At 47.8% G+C, this 16,657-nt stretch overlaps 1 long non-coding RNA gene across 1 annotated transcript in view; it reads right to left on the bottom strand.

Moving 5' to 3' along the window:
- Positions 1–15,714, bottom strand: part of LOC125774326 (uncharacterized) — a 38,007-nt gene extending 22,293 nt beyond the window's left edge. Inside the window, exons 1-3 of the long non-coding RNA XR_007420801.1 lie at positions 14,136–15,714; positions 10,636–11,167; positions 7,794–8,115 (exon numbers count right to left, since the gene is read on the bottom strand). This is a non-coding gene — a long non-coding RNA (uncharacterized LOC125774326). The remainder of the gene's footprint in view (positions 1–7,793; positions 8,116–10,635; positions 11,168–14,135) is intronic.
- Positions 15,715–16,657: the final 943 nt, after the last annotated feature.

Here is a 16,657-nt window from a genome sequence, read left to right as displayed (position 1 = left end):
CCAAGACACCTTAGCCAAGACACCTTAGCCAAGACACATTAGCCAAGACACCTTAGCCAAGGCAAATTAGCCAAGACACATTAGCCAAGACACATTAGCCAAGACACCTTAGCCAAGACACATTAGCCAAGACACCTTAGCCAAGACACCTTAGCCAAGACACATTAGCCAAGACACCTTAGCCAAGACACATTAGCCAAGACACCTTAGCCAAGACACATTAGCCAAGACACCTTAGCCGAGACACATTAGCCAAGACACCTTAGCCAAGACACCTTAGCCAAGACACATTAGCCAAGACACCTTAGCCAAGACACCTTAGCCAAGACACCTTAGCCAAGACACATTAGCCAAGACACATTAGCCAAGACACCTTAGCCAAGACACCTTAGCCAAGACACCTTAGCCAAGACACCTTAGCCAAGACACCTTAGCCAAGACACATTAGCCAAGACACATTAGCCGAGACACATTAGCCAAGACACCTTAGCCAAGACACCTTAGCCAAGACACCTTAGCCAAGACACATTAGCCAAGACACCTTAGCCGAGACACCTTAGCCAAGACACCTTAGCCAAGACACCTTAGCCAAGACACCTTAGCCAAGACACCTTAGTCGAGACACATTAGCCAGGACACCTTAGCCAAGACACCTTAGCCAAGACACCTTAGCCAAGACGCCTTAGCCAAGACACCTTAGCCAAGACACCTTAGCCAAGACACCTTAGCCAAGACACCTTAGCCAAGACACCTTAACCAAGACACATTAGCCAAGACACATTAGCCAAGACACCTTAGCCAAGACACCTTAGCCAAGACACCTTAGCCAAGACACCTTAGCCAAGACACCTTAGCCAAGACACATTAGCCAAGACACCTTAGCCGAGACACCTTAGCCAAGACACCTTAGCCAAGACACTTTAGCCAAGACACATTAGCCAAGACACCTTAGCCAAGACACCTAAGCCAAGACACATTAGCCGAGACACATTAGCCAAGACACCTTAGCCAAGACACCTTAGCCAAGACACCTTAGCCAAGACACATTAGCCAAGACACCTTAGCCAAGACACATTAGCCAAGACACATTAGCCGAGACACATTAGCCAAGACACCTTAGTCGAGACACATTAGCCAAGACACATTAGCCGAGACACATAAGCCGAGACACATTAGCCAAGACACCTTAGCCAAGACACATTAGCCAAGACACCTTAGCCAAGACACATTAGCCAAGACACATTAGCCAAGACACCTTAGCCAAGACACATTAGCCAAGACACATTAGCCGAGACACATAAGCCAAGACACCTTAGCCAAGACACCTTAGCCAAGACACCTTAGCCAAGACACCTTAGCCAAGACACATTAGCCAAGACACCTTAGCCGAGACACCTTAGCCAAGACACCTTAGCCAAGACACCTTAGCCAAGACACCTTAGCCAAGACACCTTAGTCGAGACACATTAGCCAGGACACCTTAGCCAAGACACCTTAGCCAAGACACCTTAGCCAAGACACATTAGCCAAGACACCTTAGCCAAGACACGTTAGCCAAGACACATTAGCCAAGACACCTTAGCCAAGACACCTTAGCCAAGACACCTTAGCCAAGACACATTAGCCAAGACACCTTAGCCAAGACACATTAGCCGAGACACATTAGCCAAGACACCTTAGCCAAGACACCTTAGCCAAGACACATTAGCCAAGACACCTTAGCCAAGACACCTTAGCCAAGACACCTTAGCCAAGACACTTTAGCCAAGACACCTTAGCCAAGACACCTTAGCCAAGACACATTAGCCAAGACACTTTAGCCAAGACACCTTAGCCGAGACACCTTAGCCAAGACACCTTAGCCAAGACACCTTAGCCGAGACACATTAGCCAAGACACCTTAGCCAAGACACCTTAGCCAAGACACCTTAGCCAAGACACCTTAGCCAAGACACATTAGCCAAGACACCTTAGCCAAGACACCTTAGCCAAGACACCTTAGCCAAGACACCTTAGCCGAGACACATTAGCCAAGACACCTTAGCCAAGACACCTTAGCCAAGACGGCTTAGCCAAGACACCTTAGCCAAGACACCTTAGCCAAGACACCTTAGCCAAGACACATTAGCCAAGACACCTTAGCCAAGACACCTTAGCCAAGACACCTTAGCCAAGACACCTTAGCCAAGACACCTTAGCCAAGACACATTAGCCAAGACACATTAGCCGAGACACATTAGCCAAGACACCTTAGCCAAGACACCTTAGCCAAGACACCTTAGCCAAGACACCTTAGCCAAGACACATTAGCCAAGACACCTTAGCCGAGACACCTTAGCCAAGACACCTTAGCCAAGACACCTTAGCCAAGACACCTTAGCCAAGACACCTTAGCCAAGACACCTTAGCCGAGACACATTAGCCAAGACACCTTAGCCAAGACACCTTAGCCAAGACACATTAGCCAAGACACCTTAGCCAAGACACCTTAGCCAAGACACCTTAGCCAAGACACCTTAGCCAAGACACATTAGCCAAGACACCTTAGCCAAGACACCTTAGCCAAGACACCTTAGCCGAGACACATTAGCCAAGACACCTTAGCCAAGACACCTTAGCCAAGACACCTTAGCCAAGACACATTAGCCAAGACACCTTAGCCAAGACGCCTTAGCCAAGACACCTTAGCCAAGACACATTAGCCAAGACACCTTAGCCGAGACACATTAGCCAAGACACCTTAGCCAAGACACCTTAGCCAAGACACATTAGCCAAGACACCTTAGCCAAGACACCTTAGCCAAGACACCTTAGCCAAGACACATTAGCCAAGACACATTAGCCAAGACACCTTAGCCAAGACACCTTAGCCAAGACACCTTAGCCAAGACACCTTAGCCAAGACACCTTAGCCAAGACACCTTAGCCAAGACACCTTAGCCAAGACACCTTAGCCAAGACACATTAGCCAAGACACCTTAGCCGAGACACCTTAGCCAAGACACCTTAGCCAAGACACCTTAGCCAAGACACCTTAGCCAAGACACCTTAGCCAAGACACCTTAGCCGAGACACATTAGCCAAGACACCTTAGCCAAGACACCTTAGCCAAGACACATTAGCCAAGACACCTTAGCCAAGACACCTTAGCCAAGACACCTTAGCCAAGACACCTTAGCCAAGACACATTAGCCAAGACACCTTAGCCAAGACACCTTAGCCAAGACACCTTAGCCGAGACACATTAGCCAAGACACCTTAGCCAAGACACCTTAGCCAAGACACCTTAGCCAAGACACATTAGCCAAGACACCTTAGCCAAGACGCCTTAGCCAAGACACCTTAGCCAAGACACATTAGCCAAGACACCTTAGCCGAGACACATTAGCCAAGACACCTTAGCCAAGACACCTTAGCCAAGACACATTAGCCAAGACACCTTAGCCAAGACACCTTAGCCAAGACACCTTAGCCAAGACACATTAGCCAAGACACATTAGCCAAGACACCTTAGCCAAGACACCTTAGCCAAGACACCTTAGCCAAGACACCTTAGCCAAGACACCTTAGCCAAGACACATTAGCCAAGACACATTAGCCGAGACACATTAGCCAAGACACCTTAGCCAAGACACCTTAGCCAAGACACCTTAGCCAAGACACCTTAGCCAAGACACATTAGCCAAGACACCTTAGTCGAGACACCTTAGCCAAGACACCTTAGCCAAGACACCTTAGCCAAGACACCTTAGCCAAGACACCTTAGTCGAGACACATTAGCCAGGACACCTTAGCCAAGACACCTTAGCCAAGACACCTTAGCCAAGACGCCTTAGCCAAGACACCTTAGCCAAGACACCTTAGCCAAGACACCTTAGCCAAGACACCTTAGCCAAGACACCTTAGCCAAGACACATTAGCCAAGACACATTAGCCAAGACACCTTAGCCAAGACACCTTAGCCAAGACACCTTAGCCAAGACACCTTAGCCAAGACACATTAGCCAAGACACATTAGCCGAGACACATTAGCCAAGACACCTTAGCCAAGACACCTTAGCCAAGACACCTTAGCCAAGACACCTTAGCCAAGACACATTAGCCAAGACACCTTAGCCGAGACACCTTAGCCAAGATACCTTAGCCAAGACACCTTAGCCAAGACACCTTAGCCAAGACACCTTAGTCGAGACACATTAGCCAGGACACCTTAGCCAAGACACCTTAGCCAAGACACCTTAGCCAAGACACATTAGCCAAGACACCTTAGCCAAGACACGTTAGCCAAGACACATTAGCCAAGACACCTTAGCCAAGACACCTTAGCCAAGACACCTTAGCCAAGACACATTAGCCAAGACACCTTAGCCAAGACACATTAGCCGAGACACATTAGCCAAGACACCTTAGCCAAGACACCTTAGCCAAGACACCTTAGCCAAGACACCTTAGCCAAGACACATTAGCCAAGACACCTTAGCCAAGACACTTTAGCCAAGACACCTTAGCCAAGACACCTTAGCCGAGACACATTAGCCAAGACACTTTAGCCAAGACACCTTAGCCGAGACACCTTAGCCAAGACACCTTAGCCAAGACACCTTAGCCGAGACACATTAGCCAAGACACCTTAGCCAAGACACCTTAGCCAAGACACCTTAGCCAAGACACCTTAGCCAAGACACATTAGCCAAGACACCTTAGCCAAGACACCTTAGCCAAGACACCTTAGCCAAGACACCTTAGCCAAGACACCTTAGCCGAGACACATTAGCCAAGACACCTTAGCCAAGACACCTTAGCCAAGACACCTCAGCCAAGACACCTTAGCCAAGACACCTTAGCCAAGACACATTAGCCAAGACACCTTAGCCAAGACACCTTAGCCAAGACACCTTAGCCAAGACACCTTAGCCAAGACACCTTAGCCAAGACACATTAGCCAAGACACATTAGCCGAGACACCTTAGCCAAGACACATTAGCCAAGACTACTTAGCCAAGACACCTTAGCCAAGACACATTAGCCAAGACACCTTAGCCAAGACACCTTAGCCAAGACACCTTAGCCAAGACACATTAGCCGAGACACCTTAGCCGAGACACATTAGCCAAGACACCTTAGCCAAGACACCTTAGCCGAGATACATTAGCCAAGACACCTTAGCCAAGACACATTAGCCAAGACACCTTAGCCAAGACACCTTAGCCAAGACACCTTAGCCAAGACACCTTAGCCAAGACACATTAGCCAAGACACCTTAGCCAAGACACCTTAGCCAAGACGCATTAGCCAAGACACCTTAGCCAAGACACCTTAGCCAAGACACATTAGCCAAGACACCTTAGCCGAGACACCTTAGCCAAGACACATTAGCCAAGACACCTTAGCCGAGACACCTTAGCCAAGACACCTTAGCCAAGACACCTTAGCCAAGACACATTAGCCGAGACACCTTAGCCAAGACACCTTAGCCAAGACACCTTAGCCAAGACACATTAGCCAAGACACCTTAGCCGAGACACCTTAGCCAAGACACATTAGCCAAGACACCTTAGCCGAGACACCTTAGCCAAGACACCTTAGCCAAGACACCTTAGCCAAGACACATTAGCCGAGACACCTTAGCCAAGACACCTTAGCCAAGACACCTTAGCCAAGACACATTAGCCAAGACACCTTAGCCAAGACACCTTAGCCAAGACACCTTAGCCAAGACACATTAGCCAAGACACATTAGCCAAGACACATTAGCCAAGACACCTTAGCCAAGACACCTTAGCCAAGACACATTAGCCAAGACACCTTAGCCAAGACACATTAGCCGAGACACCTTAGCCAAGACACATTAGCCAAGACACCTTAGCCGAGACACATTAGCCAAGACACCTTAGCCGAGACACATTAGCCAAGACACATTAGCCAAGACACCTTTGCCGAGACACATTAGCCAAGACACCTTAGCCGAGACACATTAGCCAAGACACCTTAGCCAAGACACCTTAGCCAAGACACATTAGCCAAGACACCTTAGCCAAGACACTTTAGCCAAGACACATTAGCCAAGACACATTAGCCAAGACACCTTAGCCAAGACACCTTAGCCAAGACACCTTATCCAAGACACATTAGCCAAGACACCTTAGCCGAGACACATTAGCCAAGACACATTAGCCAAGACACCTTAGCCAAGACACCTTAGCCAAGACACCTTAGCCAAGACACATTAGCCAAGACACCTTAGCCGAGTCACATTAGCCAAGACACCTTAGCCGAGACACATTAGCCAAGACACATTAGCCAAGACACCTTAGCCGAGACACATTAGCCAAGACACCTTAGCCGAGACACATTAGCCAAGACACCTTAGCCAAGACACCTTAGCCAAGACACCTTAGCCAAGACACATTAGCCAAGACACCTTAGCCAAGACACATTAGCCAAGACACCTTAGCCGAGACACATTAGCCAAGACACCTTAGCCGAGACACATTAGCCAAGACACATTAGCCAAGACACCTTAGCCGAGACACATTAGCCAAGACACCTTAGCCGAGACACATTAGCCAAGACACCTTAGCCAAGACACCTTAGCCAAGACACATTAGCCAAGACACCTTAGCCAAGACACCTTAGCCAAGACACATTAGCCAAGACACATTAGCCAAGACACCTTAGCCAAGACATCTTAGCCAAGACACCTTAGCCAAGACACCTTAGCCAAGACACATTAGCCGAGACACCTTAGCCGAGACACATTAGCCAAGACACCTTAGCCAAGACACCTTAGCCGAGACACATTAGCCAAGACACCTTAGCCAAGACACATTAGCCAAGACACCTTAGCCAAGACACCTTAGCCAAGACACATTAGCCAAGACACCTTAGCCAAGACACCTTAGCCAAGACACATTAGCCAAGACACCTTAGCCGAGACACATTAGCCAAGACACATTAGCCAAGACACCTTAGCCGAGACACATTAGCCAAGACACCTTAGCCAAGACACATTAGCCAAGACACCTTAGCCAAGACACCTTAGCCAAGACACATTAGCCAAGACACCTTAGCCAAGACACCTTAGCCAAGACACATTAGCCAAGACACCTTAGCCAAGACACATTAGCCAAGACACCTTAGCCAAGACACCTTAGCCAAGACACATTAGCCAAAACACATTAGCCAAGACACCTTAGCCAAGACACCTTAGCCAAGACACCTTAGCCAAGACACATTAGCCAAGACACCTTAGCCAAGACACATTAGCCAAGACACCTTAGCCAAGACACCTTAGCCAAGACACATTAGCCAAGACACCTTAGCCAAGACACTTTAGCCAAGACACATTAGCCAAGACACCTTATCCGAGACACATTAGCCAAGACACCTTAGCCAAGACACATTAGCCAAGACACCTTAGCCAAGACACATTAGCCAAGACACCTTAGCCAAGACACCTTAGCCAAGACACCTTAGCCAAGACACCTTAGCCAAGACACCTTAGCCAAGACACATTAGCCAAGACACATTAGCCAAGACACATTAGCCGAGACACCTTAGCCAAGACACATTAGCCAAGACACCTTAGCCAAGACACCTTAGCCAAGACACATTAGCCAAGACACCTTAGCCGAGACACATTAGCCAAGACACCTTAGCCAAGACACCTTAGCCAAGACACATTAGCCAAGACACCTTAGCCAAGACACATTAGCCGAGACACCTTAGCCAAGACACATTAGCCAAGACACCTTAGCCAAGACACCTTAGCCAAGACACATTAGCCAAGACACCTTAGCCGAGACACATTATCCAAGACACCTTAGCCAAGACACCTTAGCCAAGACACATTAGCCAAGACACCTTAGCCAAGACACATTAGCCAAGACACCTTAGCCAAGACACCTTAGCCAAGACACATTAGCCAAGACACATTAGCCAAGACACCTTAGACAAGACACCTTAGCCAAGACACATTAGCCAAGACACATTAGCCAAGACACATTAGCCAAGACACATTAGCCAAGACACCTTAGCCAAGACACCTTAGCCAAGACACATTAGCCAAGACACCTAAGCCGAGACACCTTAGCCAAGACACATTAGCCAAGACACCTTAGCCGAGACACATTAGCCAAGACACATTAGCCAAGACACCTTAGCCAAGACACATTAGCCGAGACACCTTAGCCAAGACACCTTAGCCAAGACACCTTAGCCAAGACACATTAGCCAAGACACCTTAGCCAAGACACCTTAGCCAAGACACATTAGCCAAGACACCTTAGCCAAGACACCTTAGCCAAGACACATTAGCCAAGACACATTAGCCAAGACACATTAGCCAAGACACCTTAGCCAAGACACCTTAGCCAAGACACATTAGCCGAGACACCTTAGCCAAGACACTTTAGCCAAGACACCTTAGCCAAGACACATTAGCCAAGACACCTTAGCCGAGACACATTAGCCAAGACACCTTAGCCAAGACACATTAGCCAAGACACCTTAGCCAAGACACATTAGCCAAGACACCTTAGCCAAGACACCTTAGCCAAGACACATTAGCCAAGACACCTTAGCCAAGACACATTAGCCAAGACACCTTAGCCAAGACACATTAGCCAAGACACCTTAGCCAAGACACATTAGTCAAGACACCTTAGCCAAGACACATTAGCCAAGACACCTTAGCCAAGACACCTTAGCCAAGACACATTAGCCAAGACACCTTAGCCAAGACACATTAGCCAAGACACCTTAGCCAAGACACATTAGCCAAGACACCTTAGCCAAGACACATTAGCCAAGACACCTTAGCCAAGACACATTAGCCAAGACACCTTAGCCGAGACACATTAGCCAAGACACCTTAGCCAAGACACCTTAGCCAAGACACATTAGCCAAGACACCTTAGCCAAGACACATTAGCCAAGACACCTTAGCCAAGACACCTTAGCCAAGACACGTTAGCCAAGACACCTTAGCCAAGACACTTTAGCCAAGACACCTTAGCCAAGACACATTAGCCAAGACACCTTAGCCAAGACACATTAGCCAAGACACCTTAGCCAAGACACATTAGCCAAGACACCTTAATCAAGACACCTTAGCCAAGACACATTAGCCAAGACACCTTAGCCAAGACACATTAGCCAAGACACCTTAGCCAAGACAAATTAGCCAAGACACCTTAGCCAAGACACATTAGCCAAGACACCTTAGCCAAGACACATTAGCCAAGACACCTTAGCCAAGACACATTAGCCAAGACACCTTAGCCAAGACACATTAGCCAAGACACCTTAGTCAAGACACCTTAGCCAAGACACATTAGCCAAGACACCTTAGCCAAGACACATTAGCCAAGACACCTTAGCCAAGACAAATTAGCCAAGACACACTAGCCAAGACACATTAGCCAAGACACCTTAGCCAAGACACATTAGCCAAGACACCTTAGCCAAGACACCTTAGCCAAGACACATTAGCCAAGACACCTTAGCCAAGACACCTTAGCCAAGACACCTTAGCCAAGACACCTTAGCCAAGACACCTTAGCCAAGACACATTAGCCAAGACACCTTAGCCAAGACACATTAGCCAAGACACCTTAGCCAAGACACATTAGCCAAGACACCTTAGCCAAGACACCTTAGCCAAGACACATTAGCCAAGACACCTTAGCCAAGACACATTAGCCAAGACACCTTAGCCAAGACACCTTAGCCAAGACACGTTAGCCAAGACACCTTAGCCAAGACACTTTAGCCAAGACACCTTAGCCAAGACACATTAGCCAAGACACCTTAGCCAAGACACATTAGCCAAGACACCTTAGCCAAGACACATTAGCCAAGACACCTTAGCCAAGACACATTAGCCAAGACACCTTAGCCAAGACACATTAGCCAAGACACCTTAGTCAAGACACCTTAGCCAAGACACATTAGCCAAGACACCTTAGCCAAGACACATTAGCCAAGACACCTTAGCCAAGACACATTAGCCAAGACACCTTAGCCAAGACACCTTAGCCAAGACACATTAGCCAAGACACCTTAGTCAAGACACCTTAGCCAAGACACATTAGCCAAGACACCTTAGCCAAGACACATTAGCCAAGACACCTTAGCCAAGACAAATTAGCCAAGACACACTAGCCAAGACACCTTAGCCAAGACACCTTAGCCAAGACACATTAGCCAAGACACCTTAGCCAAGACACCTTAGCCAAGACACATTAGCCAAGACACCTTAGCCAAGACACATTAGCCAAGACACCTTAGCCAAGACACCTTAGCCAAGACACCTTAGCCAAGACACATTAGCCAAGACACCTTAGCCGAGACACATTAGCCAAGACACATAAGCCAAGACACCTTAGCCAAGATACATTAGCCAAGACACTTTAGCCAAGACACATTAGCCAAGACACATTAGCCAAGACACCTTAGCCAAGACACCTTAGCCAAGACACATTAGCCAAGACACATTAGCCAAGACACAGTAGCCAAGACACCTTAGCCAAGACACATTAGCCAAGACACATTAGCCAAGACACATTAGAAAAAACACCTTAGCCAAGACACCTTAGCCAAGACACATTAGCCAAGACACATTAGCCGAGACACCTTAGCCAAGACACATTAGCCAAGACACATTAGCCAAGACACCTTAGCCAAGACACATTAGCCAAGACACCTTAGCCGAGACACATTAGCCAAGACACATTAGCCAAGACACCTTAGCCAAGACACATTAGCCAAGACACCTTAGCCGAGACACCTTAGCCAAGACACATTAGCCAAGACACCTTAGCCGAGACACCTTAGCCAAGACACATTAGCCAAGACACCTTAGCCAAGACACCTTAGCCAAGACACATTAGCCAAGACACCTTAGCCGAGACACATTAGCCAAGACACCTTAGCCAAGACACCTTAGCCAAGACACATTAGCCAAGACACCTTAGCCAAGACACATTAGCCAAGACACCTAAGCCAAGACACATTAGCCAAGACACATTAGTCAAGACACATTAGCCAAGACACCTTAGACAAGACACCTTAGCCAAGACACCTTAGCCAAGACACATTAGCCAAGACACCTTAGCCAAGACACCTTGGCCAAGACACCTTAGCCAAGACACATTAGCCGAGACACCTTAGCCAAGACACTTTAGCCAGGACACATTAGCCGAGACACATTAGCCAAGACACCTCAGCCAAGACACCTTAGCCAAGACACATTAGCCAAGACACCTTAGCCAAGACACTTTAGCCAAGACACCTTAGCCAAGACACATTAGCCAAGACACCTTAGCCGAGACACATTAGCCAAGACACCTTAGCCAAGACACTTTAGCCAAGACACATTAGCCAAGACACCTTAGCCAAGACACCTTAGCCAAGACACATTAGCCAAGACACCTTAGCCGAGACACATTAGCCAAGACACCTTAGCCAAGACACATTAGCCAAGACACATTAGCCAAGACACCTTAGCCGTGACACATTAGCCAAGACACCTTAGCCAAGACACATTAGCCAAGACACCTTAGCCAAGACACATTAGCCAAGACACCTTAGCCAAGACACCTTAGCCAAGACACTTTAGTCAAGACACCTTAGCCGAGACACCTTAGCCAAGACACCTTAGCCGAGACACATTAGCCAAGACACCTTAGCCGAGACACATTAGCCAAGACACATTAGCCAAGACACCTTAGCCAAGACACCTTAGCCAAGACACATTAGCCAAGACACCTTAGCCGAGACACCTTAGCCAAGACACATTAGCCAAGACACCTTAGCCGAGACACATTAGCCGAGACACCTTAGCCAAGACACCTTAGCCAAGACACATTAGCCGAGACACCTTAGCCAAGACACCTTAGCCAAGACACCTTAGCCAAGACACATTAGCCAAGACACATTAGCCAAGACACCTTAGCCAAGACACCTTAGCCAAGACACATTAGCCGAGACACCTTAGCCAAGACACTTAAGCCAAGACACCTTAGCCAAGACACATTAGCCAAGACACCTTAGCCGAGACACATTAGCCAAGACACCTTAGCCGAGACACATTAGCCAAGACACCTTAGCCAAGACACATTAGCCAAGACACCTTAGCCAAGACACATTAGCCAAGACACCTTAGCCAAGACACATTAGCCAAGACACCTTAGCCAAGACACATTAGCCAAGACACCTTAGCCAAGACACCTTAGCCAAGACACATTAGCCAAGACACCTTAGCCAAGACACCTTAGCCAAGACACCTTAGCCGAGACACCTTAGCCAAGACACATTAGCCAAGACACCTTAGCCGAGACACATTAGCCAAGACACCTTAGCCGAGACACATTAGCCAAGACACCTTAGCCAAGACACCTTAGCCAAGACACATTAGCCAAGACACCTTAGCCAAGACACATTAGCCAAGACACCTTAGCCAAGACACCTTAGCCAAGACACATTAGCCAAGACACCTTAGCCAAGACACCTTAGCCAGTACACTTAAGCCAAGACACCTTAGCCAAGACACATTAGCCAAGACACCTTAGCCGAGACACATTAGCCAAGACACCTTAGCCGAGACACATTAGCCAAGACACATTAGCCAAGACACCTTAGCCAAGACACATTAGCCAAGACACCTTAGCCAAGACACCTTAGCCAAGACACATTAGCCAAGACACCTTAGCCAAGACACATTAGCCAAGACACATTAGCCAAGACACCTTAGCCAAGACACATTAGCCAAGACACCTTAGCCAAGACACCTTAGCCAAGACACCTTAGCCAAGACACCTTAGCCAAGACACATTAGCCAAGACACATTAGCCAAGACACATTAGCCAAGACACTTTAGCCAAGACACATTAGCCAAGACACCTTAGCCGAGACACATTAGCCAAGACACCTTAGCCAAGACACCTTAGCCAAGACACCTTAGCCAAGACACATTAGCCAAGACACCTTAGCCAAGACACCTTAGCCAAGACACATTAGCCAAGACACCTTAGCCAAGACACTTTAGCCAAGACACCTTAGCCAAGACACATTAGCCAAGACACCTTAGCCGAGACACATTAGCCAAGACACCTTAGCCGAGACACATTAGCCAAGACACATTAGCCAAGACACCTTAGCCGAGACACATTAGCCAAGACACCTAAGCCGAGACACATTAACCAAGACACCTTAGCCAAGACACCTTAGCCAAGACACATTAGCCAAGACACATTAGCCAAGACACATTAGCCAAGACACATTAGCCAAGACACTTTAGCCAAGACACATTAGCCAAGACACCTTAGCCGAGACACATTAGCCAAGACACCTTAGCCAAGACACCTTAGCCAAGACACCTTAGCCAAGACACATTAGCCAAGACACCTTAGCCAAGACACCTTAGCCAAGACACATTAGCCGAGACACCTTAGCCAAGACACTTTAGCCAAGACACCTTAGCCAAGACACATTAGCCAAGACACCTTAGCCGAGACACATTAGCCAAGACACCTTAGCCGAGACACATTAGCCAAGACACATTAGCCAAGACACCTTAGCCGAGACACATTAGCCAAGACACCTTAGCCGAGACACATTAGCCAAGACACCTTAGCCAAGACACATTAGCCAAGACACCTTAGCCAAGACACCTTAGCCAAGACACATTAGCCAAGACACATTTGCCAAGACACCTTAGCCAAGACACCTTAGCCAAGACACCTTAGCCAAGACACGTTAGCCGAGACACATTCGCCAAGACACCTTAGCCGAGACACCTTAGCCAAGACACATTAGCCGAGACACCTTAGCCAAGACACCTTAGCCAAGACACCTTATCCAAGACACATTAGCCAAGACACCTTAGCCGAGACACATTAGCCAAGACACATTAGCCAAGACACCTTAGCCAAGACACCTTAGCCAAGACACCTTAGCCAAGACACCTTAGCCAAGACACATTAGCCAAGACACCTTAGCCAAGACACATTAGCCGAGACACCTTAGCCAAGACACTTTAGCCAAGACACCTTAGCCAAGACACATTAGCCAAGACACCTTAGCCGAGACACATTAGCCAAGACACCTTAGCCGAGACACATTAGCCAAGACACATTAGCCAAGACACCTTAGCCGAGACACATTAGCCAAGACACCTAAGCCGAGACACATTAGCCAAGACACCTTAGCCAAGACACCTTAGCCAAGACACCTTAGCCAAGACACATTAGCCAAGACACCTTAGCCAAGACACCTTAGCCAAGACACATTAGCCGAGACACCTTAGCCAAGACACTTTAGCCAAGACACCTTAGCCAAGACACATTAGCCAAGACACATTAGCCGAGACACATTAGCCAAGACACCTTAGCCAAGACACATTAGCCAAGACACATTAGCCAAGACACCTTAGCCGAGACACATTAGCCAAGACACCTTAGCCGAGACACATTAGCCAAGACACCTTAGCCAAGACACATTAGCCAAGACACCTTAGCCAAGACACATTAGCCAAGACACCTTAGCCAAGACACCTTAGCCAAGACACCTTAGCCAAGACACATTAGCCAAGACACCTTAGCCGAGACACATTAGCCAAGACACATTAGCCAAGACACATTAGCCAAGACACTTTAGCCAAGACACATTAGCCGAGACACCTTAGCCGAGACACATTAGCCAAGACACATTAGCCAAGACACCTTAGCCAAGACACATTAGCCAAGACACTTTAGCCAAGACACATTAGCCAAGACACCTTAGCCAAGACACCTTAGCCAAGACACCTTAGCCAAGACACATTAGCCAAGACACCTTAGCCGAGACACATTAGCCAAGACACATTAGCCAAGACACATTAGCCGAGACACCTTAGCCAAGACACATTAGCCAAGACACCTTAGCCAAGACACATTAGCCAAGACACATTAGCCAAGACACCTTAGCCAAGACACCTTAGCCAAGACACATTAGCCAAGACACATTAGCCAAGACACCTTAGCCGAGACACATTAGCCAAGACACCTTAGCCAAGACACCTTAGCCAAGACACCTTAGCCAAGACACATTAGCCAAGACACCTTAGCCGAGACACATTAGCCAAGACACATTAGCCAAGACACATTAGCCGAGACACCTTAGCCAAGACACATTAGCCAAGACACCTTAGCCAAGACACATTAGCCGAGACACCTTAGCCAAGACACATTAGCCAAGACACATTAGCCAAGACACCTTAGCCGAGACACCTTAGCCAAGACACATTAGCCAAGACACATTAGCCAAGACACATTAGCCAAGACACCTTAGCCAAGACACCTTAGACAAGACACCTTAGCCAAGACACATTAGCCAAGACACATTAGCCAAGACACATTAGCCAAGACACATTAGCCGAGACACCTTAGCCGAGACACATTAGCCAAGACACATTAGCCAAGACACCTTAGCCAAGACACATTAGCCAAGACACTTTAGCCAAGACACATTAGCCAAGACACCTTAGCCAAGACACCTTAGCCAAGACACCTTAGCCAAGACACATTAGCCAAGACACCTTAGCCGAGACACATTAGCCAAGACACATTAGCCAAGACACATTAGCCAAGACACCTTAGCCAAGACACATTAGCCGAGACACATTAGCCAAGACACATTAGCCAAGACACCTTAGCCAAGACACCTTAGACAAGACACTTTAGCCAAGACACCTTAGCCGAGACACATTAGCCAAGACACATTAGCCAAGACACCTTAGTCGAGACACATTAGCCAAGACACCTTAGCCAAGACACATTAGCCAAGACACCTTAGCCAAGACACATTAGCCAAGACACCTTAGCCAAGACACCTTAGCCAAGACACATTAGCCAAGACACATTAGCCAAGACACCTTAGCCAAGACACCTTAGCCAAGACACCTTAGCCAAGACACCTTAGCCAAGACACATTAGCCAAGACACATTAGCCGAGACACCTTAGCCAAGACACATTAGCCAAGACACATTAGCCAAGACACCTTAGCCAAGACACATTAGCCAAGACACCTTAGCCGAGACACATTAGCCAAGACACATTAGCCAAGACACCTTAGCCAAGACACATTAGCCAAGACACTTTAGCCAAGACACATTAGCCGAGACACCTTAGCCAAGACACATTAGCCAAGACACCTTAGCCAAGACACCTTAGCCAAGACACATTAGCCAAGACACCTTAGCCGAGACACATTAGCCAAGACACCTTAGCCAAGACACCTTAGCCAAGACACATTAGCCAAGACACCTTAGCCAAGACACATTAGCCAAGACACCTTAGCCAAGACACCTTAGCCAAGACACCTTAGCCAAGACACATTAGCCAAGACACCTTAGCCAAGACACCTTAGCCAAGACACATTAGCCAAGACACCTTAGACAAGACACTTTAGCCAAGACACATTAGCCAAGACACATTAGCCAAGACACCTTAGACAAGACACTTTAGCCAAGACACATTAGCCTAGACACCTTAGCCAAGACACCTTAGCCAAGACACATTAGCCAAGACACCTTAGCCAAGACACATTAGCCAAGACACCTTAGCCAAGACACATTAGCCGAGGCACCTTAGCCAAGACACTTTAGCCAAGACACCT

Source organism: Anopheles funestus, unplaced genomic scaffold (genome assembly GCF_943734845.2).
Source record: "Anopheles funestus unplaced genomic scaffold, idAnoFuneDA-416_04 scaffold_39_ctg1, whole genome shotgun sequence".
Taxonomy (NCBI): domain Eukaryota; kingdom Metazoa; phylum Arthropoda; class Insecta; order Diptera; family Culicidae; genus Anopheles; species Anopheles funestus.
This window is presented reverse-complemented; position numbering and strand designations above follow the sequence as displayed.